Genomic DNA, 14,900 nt, shown 5'->3' with positions numbered 1-14,900 from the left:
ATCTGGAGGGCAATCGAGGATCTGAATCATTAAAACAAAGAGTTGAGACATAAGTATGGGGACACTCCAACTCATCTGACTGCGAGTGGCAGAGAAGGATCAATCCGGGTACGGGACCCCAGACTGAGGATAACACAAGCCCGAGACTGTTGTGTTGAGCCCAGCGACATTTGATTGTTGGATCCTTAAGGAGAAGCCATGTTTTGTACTTCTGTAATCTGAATATTTTTTTAAAAAAATGTATTTATTGTGTCATGGTTTATCAACAAACCTTTCACAATCGAATACACATAACTCAGTCATAAAGCCTTCTATCAACATTTGAAGAGAAAAAACTGATAATGATTAAAAAGCTATTTCATAGTCATCAGATCATATAGAACCAATAATACAAAATTACATTCTAAAATACATTTTTTAGATGCTTCTTAATATAACAATTACTATGCCCAATGAAATGTCATTTCATAACACAAGTGCAGCAGCATTTAGCATAAAGTGCACGCTGCAATTTCAAAATCCTCCGAACATAGTAAACCAGTATAAGAAAATTACATTCTAAAATACATTCTAAAATACTTCATAGAGATAAAGTTACTATAACAAAAGAACACATCATTACATAACACAAATACAACAGCATCTAGCATAATGTGCACAATGCGGGCTAGAAACAGTTATTAGATATAACTCAATATTAATCCCCTACTTGAAGAGGAGAAAAACGAAGTGCTTAATCATATTATTTTCCTTTTTCCGTTGGATAGAATTACAGCGTTTCAGATCATAGGGTAAGGATGCAGCAACATCATTTTAAATTGCAAGGTGGCAACTGCAAAAAAGTAGCTAGTCCAAAACAAAACCTTTTCTTAAAAATATTTTCTTAAAATGCACCCTATGTGCTGGGGGCTGCTAAGTATCTATTGCCAGGTTCCACCTAACTTCTAAGGACCAAACGATGTACTACAAATTACACAGAATTTGGTATGATTGTCAAAATCAAACAGGGGATTAAGTAGCCCTAAAAATCAAATTGATATATCTCATTATGTCTACAGACAACATGTCCCCTGGATTTATCAACAAACCGTGCCACATACATTCCCAAGACCAAATTCCAAATTGGATCATGGATCTGCCAAAAACATCTACATGAGTTGCCATCAGCGTGCTGCACGACATCATCAGGTGTTTCAACGTCTCAATTTCTGAATGACAGACGCGACATACTCGCTCCTTTTTAGCGAGGCCCGCTCTCTCTCCCAAGACATCATTAGTCGGACAGACATTAAGTTTCACTCTCAGCAAAACAGTTCTGCATATTTTAGAAATGTTTTTGCAAATATGGTTGTAACGTGTTAAAAGATTTACATCTCCATAGAAATGATCATAAACTTTAAAAGTTGCCAGCAGATTTCTATTGGCAAACCAGTCATGTTCTAAGAGTTTTTTCCTAACCCTATATGGATTGCATAGTATCTCAGCCTCATTCGAACCGATTTTAGTCAGTATAGTTTATTTTTTTGTTTAAATTTATTTTCTTAACTTTTTCAACATTATGCCATGACATTTAACCACATATTTTACAGCTATTATTGTTCAGCCTCATTACTCCTTATCCCACCCCCTACCCCCAGCTGCTACATTTCAGTATGAATACGGCACTGCAGGTACATTCTATAGACGGCCTTCTTGGTTCCAGGGGCTTCCCTTTTTCGGCTCCATGGCCCCTAAAGCGGTGGTTTTGTATTTGGGTGTTCTTGTTCCTCTAGAAACAGTTTTTGAAGCAGTGTTCTCCAGGTTTCAATGTCCGTGCTATTGTCTTCCTGGTCCAAGCGCATTTCCTCTAGCCATACTGCAGTCTGCGCTAGTGTCCATTACTCCAGATCCCTCCACCATTGTATGGCATCAGGACCAGTTTGTTTTTTACACTCCATTGCTATCCTGCGCTTGGCTAGAGCATACCCTAGGTCTTTTAGGTTTACTAATATGCCTGAGTTTCTTAGGCCTGGGAAACACCCCAACAAACAAGCTCCAGGGGAGTACACATTCATCACCATATCCACTTCTGACATCAACCGTGCCACCTCCTTCCAATATAGTGCCACCTTCGGACATGCCCAGAACATGTGAACCATATCCGCATTAACCAAGTTACATTTCGGACAACCTTGTACTGTGGCTTTATGGACTCTGACACTCTCTTGGGGGTCAGTTATGCGTGATGGGTCATATACATTTGTAGCATCTGCAATCTAGCATTTCTGGACACTTCTTTATGGTACGAAAGCACTCTTTCCCACACACCTTCCTTGAATGGCTCCTGAAGGTCGCTCTCCCAGCTCAATCTGGTGTTAGTAGTCCTATCGGGCTGTTGGCTCATTATTAGTTCATATATCCTAGACACCTCATGTCCTCCTTCTGATATGTCATATATTGTTTCTATCCCTACCAATTCCTGATACTCTTCTCCACTAGACAGCCACCTTAAATGTATACTATGTAGGGGGGAAGCATGTGTTAAATGTTGACCTGAATGTAGCCCTGTCACAGAAGCTAGCTTGTTAAACTTTTCAATTTTCCGTTCATTGAGGAGGTCACCTACTGTGGCCACTCCCATGGGCTCCAAATTCCTCTGCACCATCAACCTCTGCTACTGGCTATCGGCGTTCAGTGCCACTAGGGGGACCTGAAGGGAGTATGGCTCGACCATTTCCATCAACCTGCATGCTCTGTGCCACACCCTTTTCCCTTGTGTAAGCAAGAGGGGAGGGTTATCCAAATTTGCATCTTGTATCCAGACTATCTTTCAGGAAGAATGGGCTACATGCTGTTTGTAACAAGGGGGTGTCCTGAGTGAAGGCTATGCCACACATCAACCAGATCAAAGGCTTCCACTTGAGCATTGAGTGCCTTGGCTGGTGGGGCCGGGTGTTTGTATTTAGAATCCAACCTATCTATCCTAGGGTCGGGCAATTAAGATTCCCACCCCAGACCATGGTGCAGTGTCTATAAGGGCCTAATTCGGATACAGAGTATGGAGAGAGAAAAAAACCGCATCATGGTTCGGGGCATAGGTATTAACAAAGCACATCTCTCGCTTCTCTAAGAAACTGTGGACTAAAACCTTCCGGCCTTCCTTATCGGTTACTGTTTGGAGAATGCGGAAGGGCACTGGCGGGGCGATCCATATGAGTACCCCTCTAGCATAGGCTGATAAGGGTGAGCTTGTCACGCTTGCGCTCCATTTGGAAGAAAGGACCTTGTGTTTTTCTGGCGTTAGATGCATTTCCTGTAACAGGGCGACATCCACTTTCTGGCGGCGTAAGTAGGTCATTATCCGATTTCTTTTAATATAGTTATTCAGGCCCCTGGCATTCCAAGTGATCACTCTGAGGTCCCCTGCCATTATTCCGATTCTCCCCTGTCACCTCTCGTACGTACCTCACATCCATAACACACCCTATGACTAGCAGCTAACCCCCAACAATTCCCAACGCACCCAACTTCCCTTTGCCTCCTTCAACATCTCCCCCACCCCCTTTTAACTGCCCAACACTTGCCCAGGTAAGTTCCACATGCTCAGGCATCCCTGCTTTTCACTTCCGCACCGACCCAACCTCTCTGCGTCCAGTGTCAGTTGTGCAGCTGGCGGATACGTAACCAGTAGTGTCCGAAACTAAACAAATGTGTGGGTAGAGGCTATTCCTCACCACATCCTCCTCTGTATCGGCAGGAGGTTTGTAGTGTTAGCTCCCGCTCCCTAGCATCATCGGCCTAGAGTTCTTGCATCAGCCAGTCTCCTAGTTCTGATGTGGGTGTATGCTCCTTCCAGACTTATCCTCAGACCCCTTTGGGGGCCACGGATTGCTTCCCAGCAGCTTCCCCCATTTCTCCATCCTCTCTTGACGGTAAGCACTCACCGTACATCCCTTTATGGGCATCTCCCAGAGTGTCACGGAAATAGGCGCGTCCGATATTAATTATTTTAAGTATTGCTGGATACAACAGCATATATTTCAGGGTGGACTATCTGAGTCTCTGCTTAACGGAGGCAAATTGCATCCTGGATTTTTGTACCTGGAGGGTGTAGTCTGGGTACGCCTTAATTTTCCCCGATGCCAGCTGTATGATATGGCATTTATAACGCCTATACACAAGTGTTTCAAGGCGCGACGAGGCAAGGGAGGGGAACAGACGGAAGACAGTGTTATGCTCACCTGGTATCCACAGGGACGCCACCCAGCCGGGTTACTCGCTGGTATGCTTCTCAGCTTTGCCCTGATGTGGTCTGCGGGGAAGGTTCTGCCTGAAAATACAGGAGGACTGTGTTCAAGACTGACCGACTGGGGTAAGTATCCTCCCTCCACCCACGTATGCTTTCAGTCCCTCTGGCGCCCTCTCTTCACCTTATGGTAGAATTAGGCATGCTCTCCGTCCTTCCTTCTTTACAGGGGCACGTTGTCTTTCATGGGCGAGTGCAATCCAGTTACTTCACTGACGCCGGCCCGTTTGATATTGTTCAGGTAGGTCTTATTGCTGTTCTTTAGTTTTGTTGCTATCCTGCATGCCTTTCTTTGTTTTAAAATGTCTCTTTTTTTCTCCCTTAGGTATGCGAAGCTTCAGCGCGGCGAACTGGCTTGGTTGAGCCCCCGGTAAATGATGGTGCATTAAGAGCGCTATGATGCGGTAAGTAAGCGCTATGCACAGTGCTGCAAAGTCATGCCTTTGCTAACCTGTGTTTTCCTTCCTTGTAGGTAATGGTGTTCTTCAGCGCAAGTGGAATGTCCGGAGTGGTGCCAGCCAAGAGGCGACCAGCCAGGTAAGCCTTTTGAGCAGTTCTTAATTTGTAAATGTCTCTAAAGCTTTCTTTAATGTTGCCTCTATCTTCCTCTTTCAGGTCGTTCTGTCCGGGAGGCGTGCAGATTCGAGGAAGCTGTTCTCAGTAGCTGCGAGTGTTTAAAGATGAAGACTGCAGGTAAGATGCTGCTGCTAATGATGTTCCTTTTGTCTCCTTGCAGATTCTGCTTCTCCGAGGTTCGAGGGAATAGCTGGACACGGTGAGCGTCATGTTGCAAGCTGCAACGTAAAACGAAGCATGTTCTGCAGTCAGGGTGTGGTTTATATAGCCCAGGTAAAGTAGTACCAGGGAAAGTTGTTCCAGGCCTGCCACACCCAAAACACTAGACCGCATAGCTTGGTTCTTAGGGAACCAAGCTATGTGGATGCCTCCATGTTGGCTGACAATACAAATAAGTAGTTCCCAAGCACATTGTTGTTCATGGTGTATGAGCCTGGCGCCAGGACTGGCCCCACGAGGGCTTCTGAAGAAGATGCCAGGCTCTAGAGGCCCGAGTCCTGACTCCACCTGGCCAATGGGTTTGCCAGAGGGGGTTTTGGGCGAGGGTCGTGACAGCACTCCCCCCAAGGCCCCTCCCATGGTGTTCCTTCTGTCTGGCCCAGGTTTGGTTGGGAAGTTCCGATGGAATTTCCTGATTAGACGTGGTGCGTGGATATTCTCACTGGGCTCCCAGGATCTATCTTGTGGTTCAAATCCTTTCCAGAGTCCAAGATATCTTTGACTTCGAATTCTGGTTCGCCGTCAACAAGTATGGGCTTGGGTGGTGTCCCAATCCGTGTGCCGGGTTGCATTGGTTTCAGGAGGGACACATGGAATACCGGGTGGATGTGTAGATTAGGTGGTAAATCCAGTTTCATGGCTGCTGGGTTGATAATTGCCTTAATGCTATAGGGTCCTAAGAATCTGGGATGAAAGGTCCGGGTTCCCTTGATGGGTACGAATTTTGCGGCTAACCAAACTTTGTCTCCTACTTGATAATCAGGGGCCTTTTTCCGGTGTTGGTTGGCGAATCTCTTTTGTTTTTCTTTGGCATGAATAAGGTGTTCCTTTGCCCTTTTGAAAGCCTGAGTAATGGTTGTGTGTAGAGTCTTTACCGCTGGCATTTCCAAGATGGCTGGAAGGTCTAGTTCAGAGGTACGTGGATGTCTGCCATGAAGGGTATAGAAGGACATTTGTCCCGTGCTTGAATGCAAAGAATTGTTATATGCATATTCGGCTATCCATAGTAGGTCTTTCGAATTCCTTTGTTCGTGGTGCAGCATGCACTGTTAATATTGCTCGAGTGTCTGAATTGTTCTCTCGGTTTGGCCGTCCGTTTGGGGATGGTGACTGGTAGATAGCCGAACATCGATCTGCGCCATTGCACAGCATTTTTTCCAGAAGTTTGAAACAAACTGGCTGCCTCGATCAGAGACCAGAACCGAAGGGAAGCCATGTAGCTTAACCACGCCATCCAGGAACACTTTTGCTAAAATGGCTGCGTCTGGGAGGCCTTTGAGAGGAATAAAATGGGCCATCTTCGAGAATAAGTCCACAACTACAAGGATGGTGTTGAACCCTTGGCTTGGAGGTAGATCAGTAATGAAGTCAAGGGAAAGAGTGTGCCATGGAACTGGAGGAATGTCCAATGGCTGTAGGAGACCAGATGGTTTTTGTTTCTGTGATTTATTTTGTGAGCAGACACCGCAGGACTGAATGATGTCCTTACGCCAGGTAGGCCACCAAAAGTTCTCTTTCACCTTAGCTAGGGTTTTGGCGATCCCAGGATGCTCTGGGATCAGTGGATCGCGATAGTTTGAAATAATATGATGTTGTAATTCCTTCTTGGGTACATATAGGTGATCCCTAAAAAAGGGTAGGTGGTCCTTGATGGTATATTGTTCTCCTTGAGTGTGCCATGCGAGGTAGGCATTAGGATTCATTGTCCGTTGGATTTCTTTTCGTAGTTCTGCTTATGTTAAGGCTGTCGTGATACCCAAGAGTTTGTCTTCAGGTATAATAGGTACTGGGTCTGGAGTTGTATATACTATTTCATCTATGCCCATGCGAGATAAGGCATCCGCCTTTCCGTTTCTGACTCCTGGTTGAAATGTGATTACATAATCGTATTCGGCGAAGAAAAGGGCCCACCGTAATTGGCGCGAGGATTGGGCCTTGGCTGTTTTGAGATATTGCAGGTTTCGGTGGTCTGTGATGACTGTAATGGTGTGTCTGGCCCCCAGAAGGTAGTGCCTCCAGGCTTTAAAGTCGGATTTGATAGCCAGGAGTTCCTTGTCCGTGATGGCATAATTAATCTCTGGAGGTGAGAACTTTTTCGACCAGAAGGCCACAGGGTGTAGCTGGCTGGTTTCCGGGTCTCTCTGTGAAAGGACAGCCCCCATTGCGAGACTGGACGCATCATTTTCAACGACGTAAGAGAGGTCTGGACGAGAATGTCGCAGGATTGGAGCGGAGGTAAGCCTTCGTTTAAGTTCCTGAAAGGCTTCTTCTGCTTCTTCGGTCCAAGCAAACTTTTTATAGTTTTTTCGTAATAGTCCTGTGATTGGGTGCACAACCTGAGAGAAGTCTGGGATGATCCGGCGGTAGAAGTTCGCAAAGCCGAGCATGCTCTGTACCCCTTTCAGAGAGGTCGGTGAAGGCCATTTCAGAATGGCATCTACCGTGTGCACGTCCATTCTGATGCCTCCTGGAGTAAGGATAAAACCAAGAAATTCTACTTCGGTGACGTGAAAAAAAGCATTTTTCAAGCTTTGCAAACAAGCGATGTTGACGAAGCTTGGTGAGGACTGAACGAACATGCCTGACATGATCTTGTTCCGAGGCTGAGTATACTAAGATGTCGTCTATGTACACTAAGGCGCACACATCAATTAACTCCCTTAAGACGTCATTCATGAAATATTGGAATGCCGCAGGAGCGTTGCATAACCCGAAGGGCATGACTTGATATTCAAATAAGCCGTACTTATTACAGAAGGCGGTTTTCCATTCATCTCTTTTTCTGACTCGGACCAGGTGGTACGCTCCTCGAAGGTCCAATTTGGTACAAATCTGGGCATCTTTAACTTGGTCTAGCATCTCAGGGATAAGTGGCAAGGGGTAGCGGTTCTTCACAGTGATCTGGTTCAATGCGCGGTAGTCAATACAGGTTCTCAAGTCTCCTTCCTTTTTCGATACGAAGAACAAAGGACTGGCTGCGGGGGACTTCGAAGGACGGATAAATCCATTTGCAAGGTACTGGTCTAAATAGGATTTCAAATGAAGGTTTTCTGGTTCTGTGAGAGCGTAGATCCTGCCGCAAGGGATTTGTGCACCAGGAACAAGGTCGATCTGACAGTCATAGGGCCTGTGCGGCAGCAATGTATTGGCTTGGTCCTTTCGGAAAACATCCTGGAAATCAGGGTATTTACTTGCCAAGGTATTAGTTGCTCCCAGGGTTGATACTGTCGCTCTGGGAGTCATGGGGATACAGACGTCGGATTTCTCCTCTTGGTAATAGCAGGCCGGGCAGCAGTCACCGGGGAAGGTTAATTTTCGTGCCCGCCAGTCTATCAAAGGGTTGTGAGCAACCAACCATGGCATCCCTAGTATTAGCCTGAACTGAGGTGCCTTGATGAGATCGAATGAAATAGACTCCCGATGTCCGTCCTGGCACAGCAAAGTTACCCTGGCTGTGCACTGGGTTACTGGTCCGGAAGCGATTTCTGTCCCATCCACGGTGGTGACAAAGCAAAAACAAAGAGGTGATGGCTGGAAGTTTTAGAATGAATCTTAACCACTGGCACTGCTCCGGGCACCCTCCAGACCATCGTACTTCGCCTGCCAAGCCATTACAGAAGGGGAATGACCATATACAAATCAGGCTTGGTCCCACCCCAAAAGGAGCAGTCCAGCCCGAATTGCTAAGTCACATCCCTTCTGTACGAGACCACAAGCATCCCCAAACATGTTTCGGCCTTGTTGGGCCTCATCAGTGAGGAGTAGCTTGGGTCTCTAGGCCCAGCAGGCACGGGACCCACGTCTGTGCATACCCGTCCCACTCGGGGTGACAAAGCAAAGACAAAGAGGTGATGGCTGGAAGGTTTACAATGAATCTTAACCACTGACATTGCTCTGGGCACCCTCCAGACCATCGTTCTTCGCCTGCCAAGCCATTACAGAAGGGGAAAGACCATAAGCAAATCAGGCTTGTTCCTACCCCAAAAGGGACAGTCTGTTTCGCTAAAGTCACCCCGAGTGGGACGGGTATGCCCAGACGTGGGTCCCGAGTCTGCGGGGCCTAGAGACCCAAGCTACTCCTCACTGAAGACGCCCAACAAGGCTGAAACATGTCTGGGGATGCTTGTGGTCTCGTGCAGAAGGGATGTGACCTAGCAGTTCGGGCTGGACTGCCCCTTTTGGGGTAGGACCAAGCCTGATTTGCATATGGTTTTTCCCCTTCTGTAATGGCTTGGCAGGCTGAAAAACGATGGTCTGGAGGGCTGCCCAGAGCTTTGCCCGTGGTTATGATTAATTCAAAACCTTCCAGCCATCACCTTTCTGTTTTGCTAAAGTCTCCACGGTGGTTACCTGGTCCATAGTTGGCTTAGAACACAAAGGAAGCCCCATCTCTGCTGCGTTCTTGATCAATATAATTTCCAACTGCACCGCTATCGATGTATGCTTCAACGGCATGCATTCTTGACGACTATTGGTCGTTAATTAAGATCACTGGTATTGCAAAGTGTGAGGTCAGCAACTCTTTCTTCTCACTCGACAAACTGACCTCTACGTTTGTCGAGCTTGGTAGTTTTCCGATTCCTTAGCTTCATCCTTCGAGGGGATTGGGTCCTCCGACGTATTCCATATCTATGACAGGTAATGTCCACAGCTGTGCTGCTTTGGAAAATCTTTGGCGTCTGCGTCGATGACGTCGATGCGCCGTCCCCGAGGACCTCCGCCGACGTCACCCGATGTGATAAGTAGGACGCGCGACGCCCATAGCCTCAGTTCCGTTTTTTCCCCGAACGTGTTCGCTTCGTGAATCTCGGTACGCCTCGACTCGTTGGAGTTACTGTTTTCTTTCTCGGTTCGTTGAACCTGTTCGGTTTGTTTGTGGCGATGTCCTTTTCATCTTCGACCCCGCGTCCGGGCTTCAAGAACTGCGGGGACTGTGGGTCCAAGATGTCGGTCACACACTCGCACAACGCCTGCCTCTGGTGCCTCGGGGAGGCCCACGATCCGGACGACTGTGTCGACTGCCAGTCGCTCACTGCGAAGGCCTTGCGAGAACGTAAGAAGAAACTGTCGGTAGGTCGGGTGTCTAACCCCCAGAAGTCGAGGTCTGCGGGGCTTTCGACCGATGACTCGAGGGGTGACTCTCTGCGTCGTCGGAAGTCCGGTGGGTCTCCTTCCAGGAGTCGGTCTCGCCACTCCTCCGCCTCTTCTAGGCATTCCAGGAAGCGCCGGCATAGGTCGCCTTCCCCATCCTCTTCCGAGGACTCCGCCCGTCGGCGGGTTGCTTATCCCTCCATGCAAGCGACACCGGAGGAATGGGCTTCCTTCGGGAAGCAGATGCTAGCGATTCTGGAATCGCAGTACACCGGTCCGCCTGCGCCTCCGAGTGGGGTCGGTCGGCACCGGTCGAGAGACACTGCCCGTACGCCTTCGGGCTCGGGTGGTCGGCACGGCTCGCGGGAGAGGTCCCGCTCGGACAAGGGTAGCCGTTCTCGCCATGCCCATTCCAGGTCCCGCTCCTCGACGCGCTCGAGACCGCGTGATCCTGTGCCGTCTTCGAAGAAGATGTCGACGATTACTCTCGAGGTTCCGTGTTCGAGGGGGTCGTCGACGCCGTCAGCGTCCAGGCTGTCGAGAGACACGCTCGGAGCTCCGACTTCGAGGACTGTGTCGACGCTGCCGATGCTGGAGGCGTTGCAGCTGACGTTGACGCCGATTCGCTCTACGTCGACGCCTTTTCTGTCGACGCCGACTCGCTCGGCACCCTCGACACCTTTTCTGTCGACGCCGGCGCCCTCGCCGCCTTTCGGGGCAGTGGTGTTGGAGGGGCCCCGTGGCACGGGGTTTGCCCCTAGAAAGGCTATGGCCCGGCACTGCTTTGGTCCACAGAGGTCTTCCTCTCCCCGCCTGGAGTACATTTCAGAGGGTGATGAAGGCTCTGATGGCGGTCTGGTTCCGGTTATGGTTCCGGATGAACTTATCTCGGGCCATAGTCAGTTTGATGACCTGAGGCAGTCACTGCATGATGCCAGTGGATTGGACACCTCTCCGGAGGTGGAGTTTTGTCAGCCGGAGCCTGGCACTCATGCCGATTCGTCATATCAGCGCCTTATGTCTCGGGTTACCGAGTACTTGGGTTGGTCAGCTCCCCCAGGGGAGTTCGTTCAGGATGATCTCACGGACATCCTTGATCTCAGTCCACCCACTGACCCGGTTTTGCCTTTTCATATGGCTTTGCAGAGAAGGGTGGCGGCGGCTTGGACTGCTCCGGAGAGTCTCCCGGCAGTGGGCAAGTCTTTGTCGCGAAAATACTGTCCAGCCAGTAGCGACCCCTGCTACTTGTCTAGGCACCCCACCCTGGAGAGTTTGGTGGTGCGGGCGGCTACGGCCCCGGCAAAGCAGGCGTCGTATCCTACCATCCCTCCGGATAGGGACGACAAACGTTTTGACGGTTGGGCGAAGAAAGTGTTTTCTTCTGGGGGTACGGCGCTTCAGGCGGCCAACTCCATATATGCCTTGTCTCGTTTCACGCACACTCTGTGGAACTGTGTTGCATTAGCGGCTGATCATATTCCCGAAGGGGACGAACGGGATGGTTTCCTTTCTATGGTTCAGGATGGGAAGGATGTCATGTGTGAGGCCGTTCAGTCGGGTTTGGACTTGGCGGATTGTGTCAGCCGGTCCATGGCGGCGAGCACCGTAATGCGCAGGTTTGCGTGGTTGAGGAAGTCTGGGTTCGCTCGTGATGTGCAGTCCCGGCTCCTCAACATGCCCTTTGACGGTGAACACCTTTTTGGCAGCAAGGCTGACGAGAGCCTTGAGAGGTTGCAGACCTCCAAAGCTGCAGCGAAGTCGTTGGGCGCTGCAATTCCCCAACCTCTGCCTTTTCGTCCTAGGGGACAACAATGGAGGGGAGGTTCCTTTCGCTATTACTCGTCCTTCAGTAAAGCGAGAGGAGCTGGCAGTCAAAGAGGCCATCGTAAGAGTGCCAGAGGTGGAAACAAAGGTACTCGAGGTGCCAAGGCCGCTCGGGCAGTTGCCTCTTTGCCCTCAGGCAACGCCGCAGCCGCTACCACTCAGTCATGAGGCCAGGTCCCATGGTTCGCCGGTTGGGGGAAGGCTGGCGCAGCATCTTGTAGAGTGGCAAGCCATTACTTCGGATGTGTGGGTTCTGGAGATCATAACCCACGGCTACTGTCTTCCTTTTCGGCAGAGGCCTCACGACAATCCACCAGATCTACCTCCGTGTAATGGATTTAACACCATTCTAGTTATTGTGGATCTTTTTTCCAAGATGGCCACTTTATTCCTTTAAAAGGATTACCTTCCGCTTTGATTTTGGCCAAGGAATTTCTCGAAAACATTGTTCGAATCCATGGATTTCCTTCCGTATTGGTCTCTGACCGAGGTAGTCAATTCATTTCGCAATTTTGGAAGAAATGCTGTCAATTGGCGCAAATCGACGTAAGGCTATCAACCAGTCACCACCCCCAAACTGATGGTCAGACGGAGAGGACCAACCAGACTCTTGAACAATACCTACGTTGTATGCTACACCAAACCGAAAGCAATTGGAAAGATATTTTATGGATTTCCGAATACACATACAATAACTCTGTACATTCAGGAACTGGACAAAGCCCCTTTTATACCATATATGGACATCATCCTCGAACCTCAGAACTCGATTCGCCGCAACACTTAGAAATGCCTGCAGTGACTCATCTGCACTCTACTATTACACAAGCCTTTAAGGAAGCAATAGAACACTTAAAACAAGCAAAGGAGAAATACAAGAAAAATGCTGATCGACATAGAAGTGAAACTCCACAATACCAGATTTGAGATCAAGTTTGGCTGGCTACAAAACACATACCTCTAAAGAGAACTCGAACTTTCAATCCTAGATATTTGGGACCTTACACCATTAAAGCCATTTCAACCCAGTGTCCGTCAAATTGGAATTACCCTCTAATATGCAGATTCATCCTGTCTTTCATGTTTCACTTCTAAAACCAGTTCAACCTGGGACAAGATTAACCAAGCCACCTGACCCCATCCTAATAGATGGAGAACCTGAATTTGAGGTAAAGAATATTCTGGACTCTAAGATGGTTAAATCAAGACTTTTTTATTTAATCGACTGGAAGGGTTATGGACCACTGTTAAGAATTGAAACACAATGGATACAGGAGAATGATTCAGAGGTTCTCGTAAAAGGATACAGACTGGTAGCAATAAAGGATACACTCGAAGAAGTCTTCCACCAGAAGATGTGAGAGGTAGGGCGTAGTGTATCAAAAAATAACCTTCTAACTAATGTCACTCTCTGACTAGTAGAACTCAGTCAGATAGAGCTATTAGTGGGAAGGGCGTAAGTGGACCAAGATTCACCAGGCTGTTGATAAAGAGGAACGAATTTAGAATGATGGTTGGAATTGAAGGACAATAAGAACATATGTTGAACACACTAACCTGGAGGTGTAGCCAGGGAAACCTGGGTGTGTAGCCAAGGAAGTCTCAAGAAGTCCGAAGAATCCAAGGAAACAACGGCAAGGAAAGGGTAGTGAGGGATCTAACCCGAGCGGAACGAGGGCTGCACTAGAGAGGAGTTGGTGCACACACAGGAAAGCGTCCAGAGTCCAGTGCACGTGTAGAAGGAGAGTATTAGAATCTTGATTCAGGAGGTACAAGTCCTTAATACAGTAGAAGTTCGATGAACGCAGGATCTTGGTAGATGGAGGCAGAGCCGTAATCTGCAGGTTGTTGTTGCTGCCGGGTAGACAGCCGAAGTCTCTATACAGCAATAGGAAGCTGCGGTGTGGAGCAACAATGCGGCAAGCTTCCAATAGAAATAGTAGGAAGATGTTGCGGGTAAATGGTGGGACTCCGTTTGAATGAGGAGTGGAGAACCGCGTGCGAGCGCGGAGGAAACATGCAGCTCAATAAAAGTTGGAAATTGCCAGGAAATGCGTCGGAACGTGGGATGGCAACCGTACCTTAGGAAGTAGAAGAAAAATGTCTGCGAAAGGCAGAAGTAAGCTCCGGAACGCGAAATGAACAACAAACGATCAGAAGCGCGGTTGCAAGACTTCCGCTTCGTTAAATGGAGTCAGCTGACGTGCGTAGCAGACACGTGAACATAAACGTCATCACGTTGGTCATGTGATCCATACCTTTGGATTAGCGCCTCCCAGATAACTTCCATTGAGTGTAGAATGGTCTAGCCGTTCTCAAGGCTGCGGAAGCCGGAAAACAGGAACTTTTGGGTTTCACAACGGAGCCAGCTGGAGAGGATGGAGAGGGCAGAGAGGTAGGCATGACAACCACAAGAAAGGTCATGGGAGCCTAGTGACCACGTTCATGCACCTCGGTTGGTGAAGAAATTCCATCGGAACTTCCCAGACAAACCAGGACCAAGGGGGGAGAGCACCTTTAGGAGGGGTCTTGGGGGGGGGGGGGGGGGGGGAAGAGTGCTGTCATGATGCCTACCCCCGGGCATCCGGATCAAGCCCATCAGCCCCAGAGCAGGCCCGGAGCAGGCATCCAGATATTTATAAAACCCCAGCAGCCCCGGCTGGGGGCTGTCTGGGTTCAGTCCTGGCACCTTGGGCGCCATGCTCATAGACTTTACTTAACTCATGCAGACCATGCTGCAAATGAATCCAAGCCAACGTGAGGCCTGGATGGGACTATTTTACTACAGGGACTATTTTTTACTCGGGTTTGGTTCTAGGGACTTCTTACCTGGAACTACTTTGGAGGCTGTTTAAACCACGCCCGAACAGCAGCACATGCTTCGCGTTATTCTGCTTCCAGCAGC

This window comes from Ambystoma mexicanum, chromosome 13 (genome assembly GCF_040938575.1).
Source record: "Ambystoma mexicanum isolate Mex_15411 chromosome 13, UKY_AmexF1_1, whole genome shotgun sequence".
In the NCBI taxonomy this organism is placed as follows: Eukaryota; Metazoa; Chordata; class Amphibia; order Caudata; family Ambystomatidae; genus Ambystoma; species Ambystoma mexicanum.
This window is presented reverse-complemented; position numbering follows the sequence as displayed.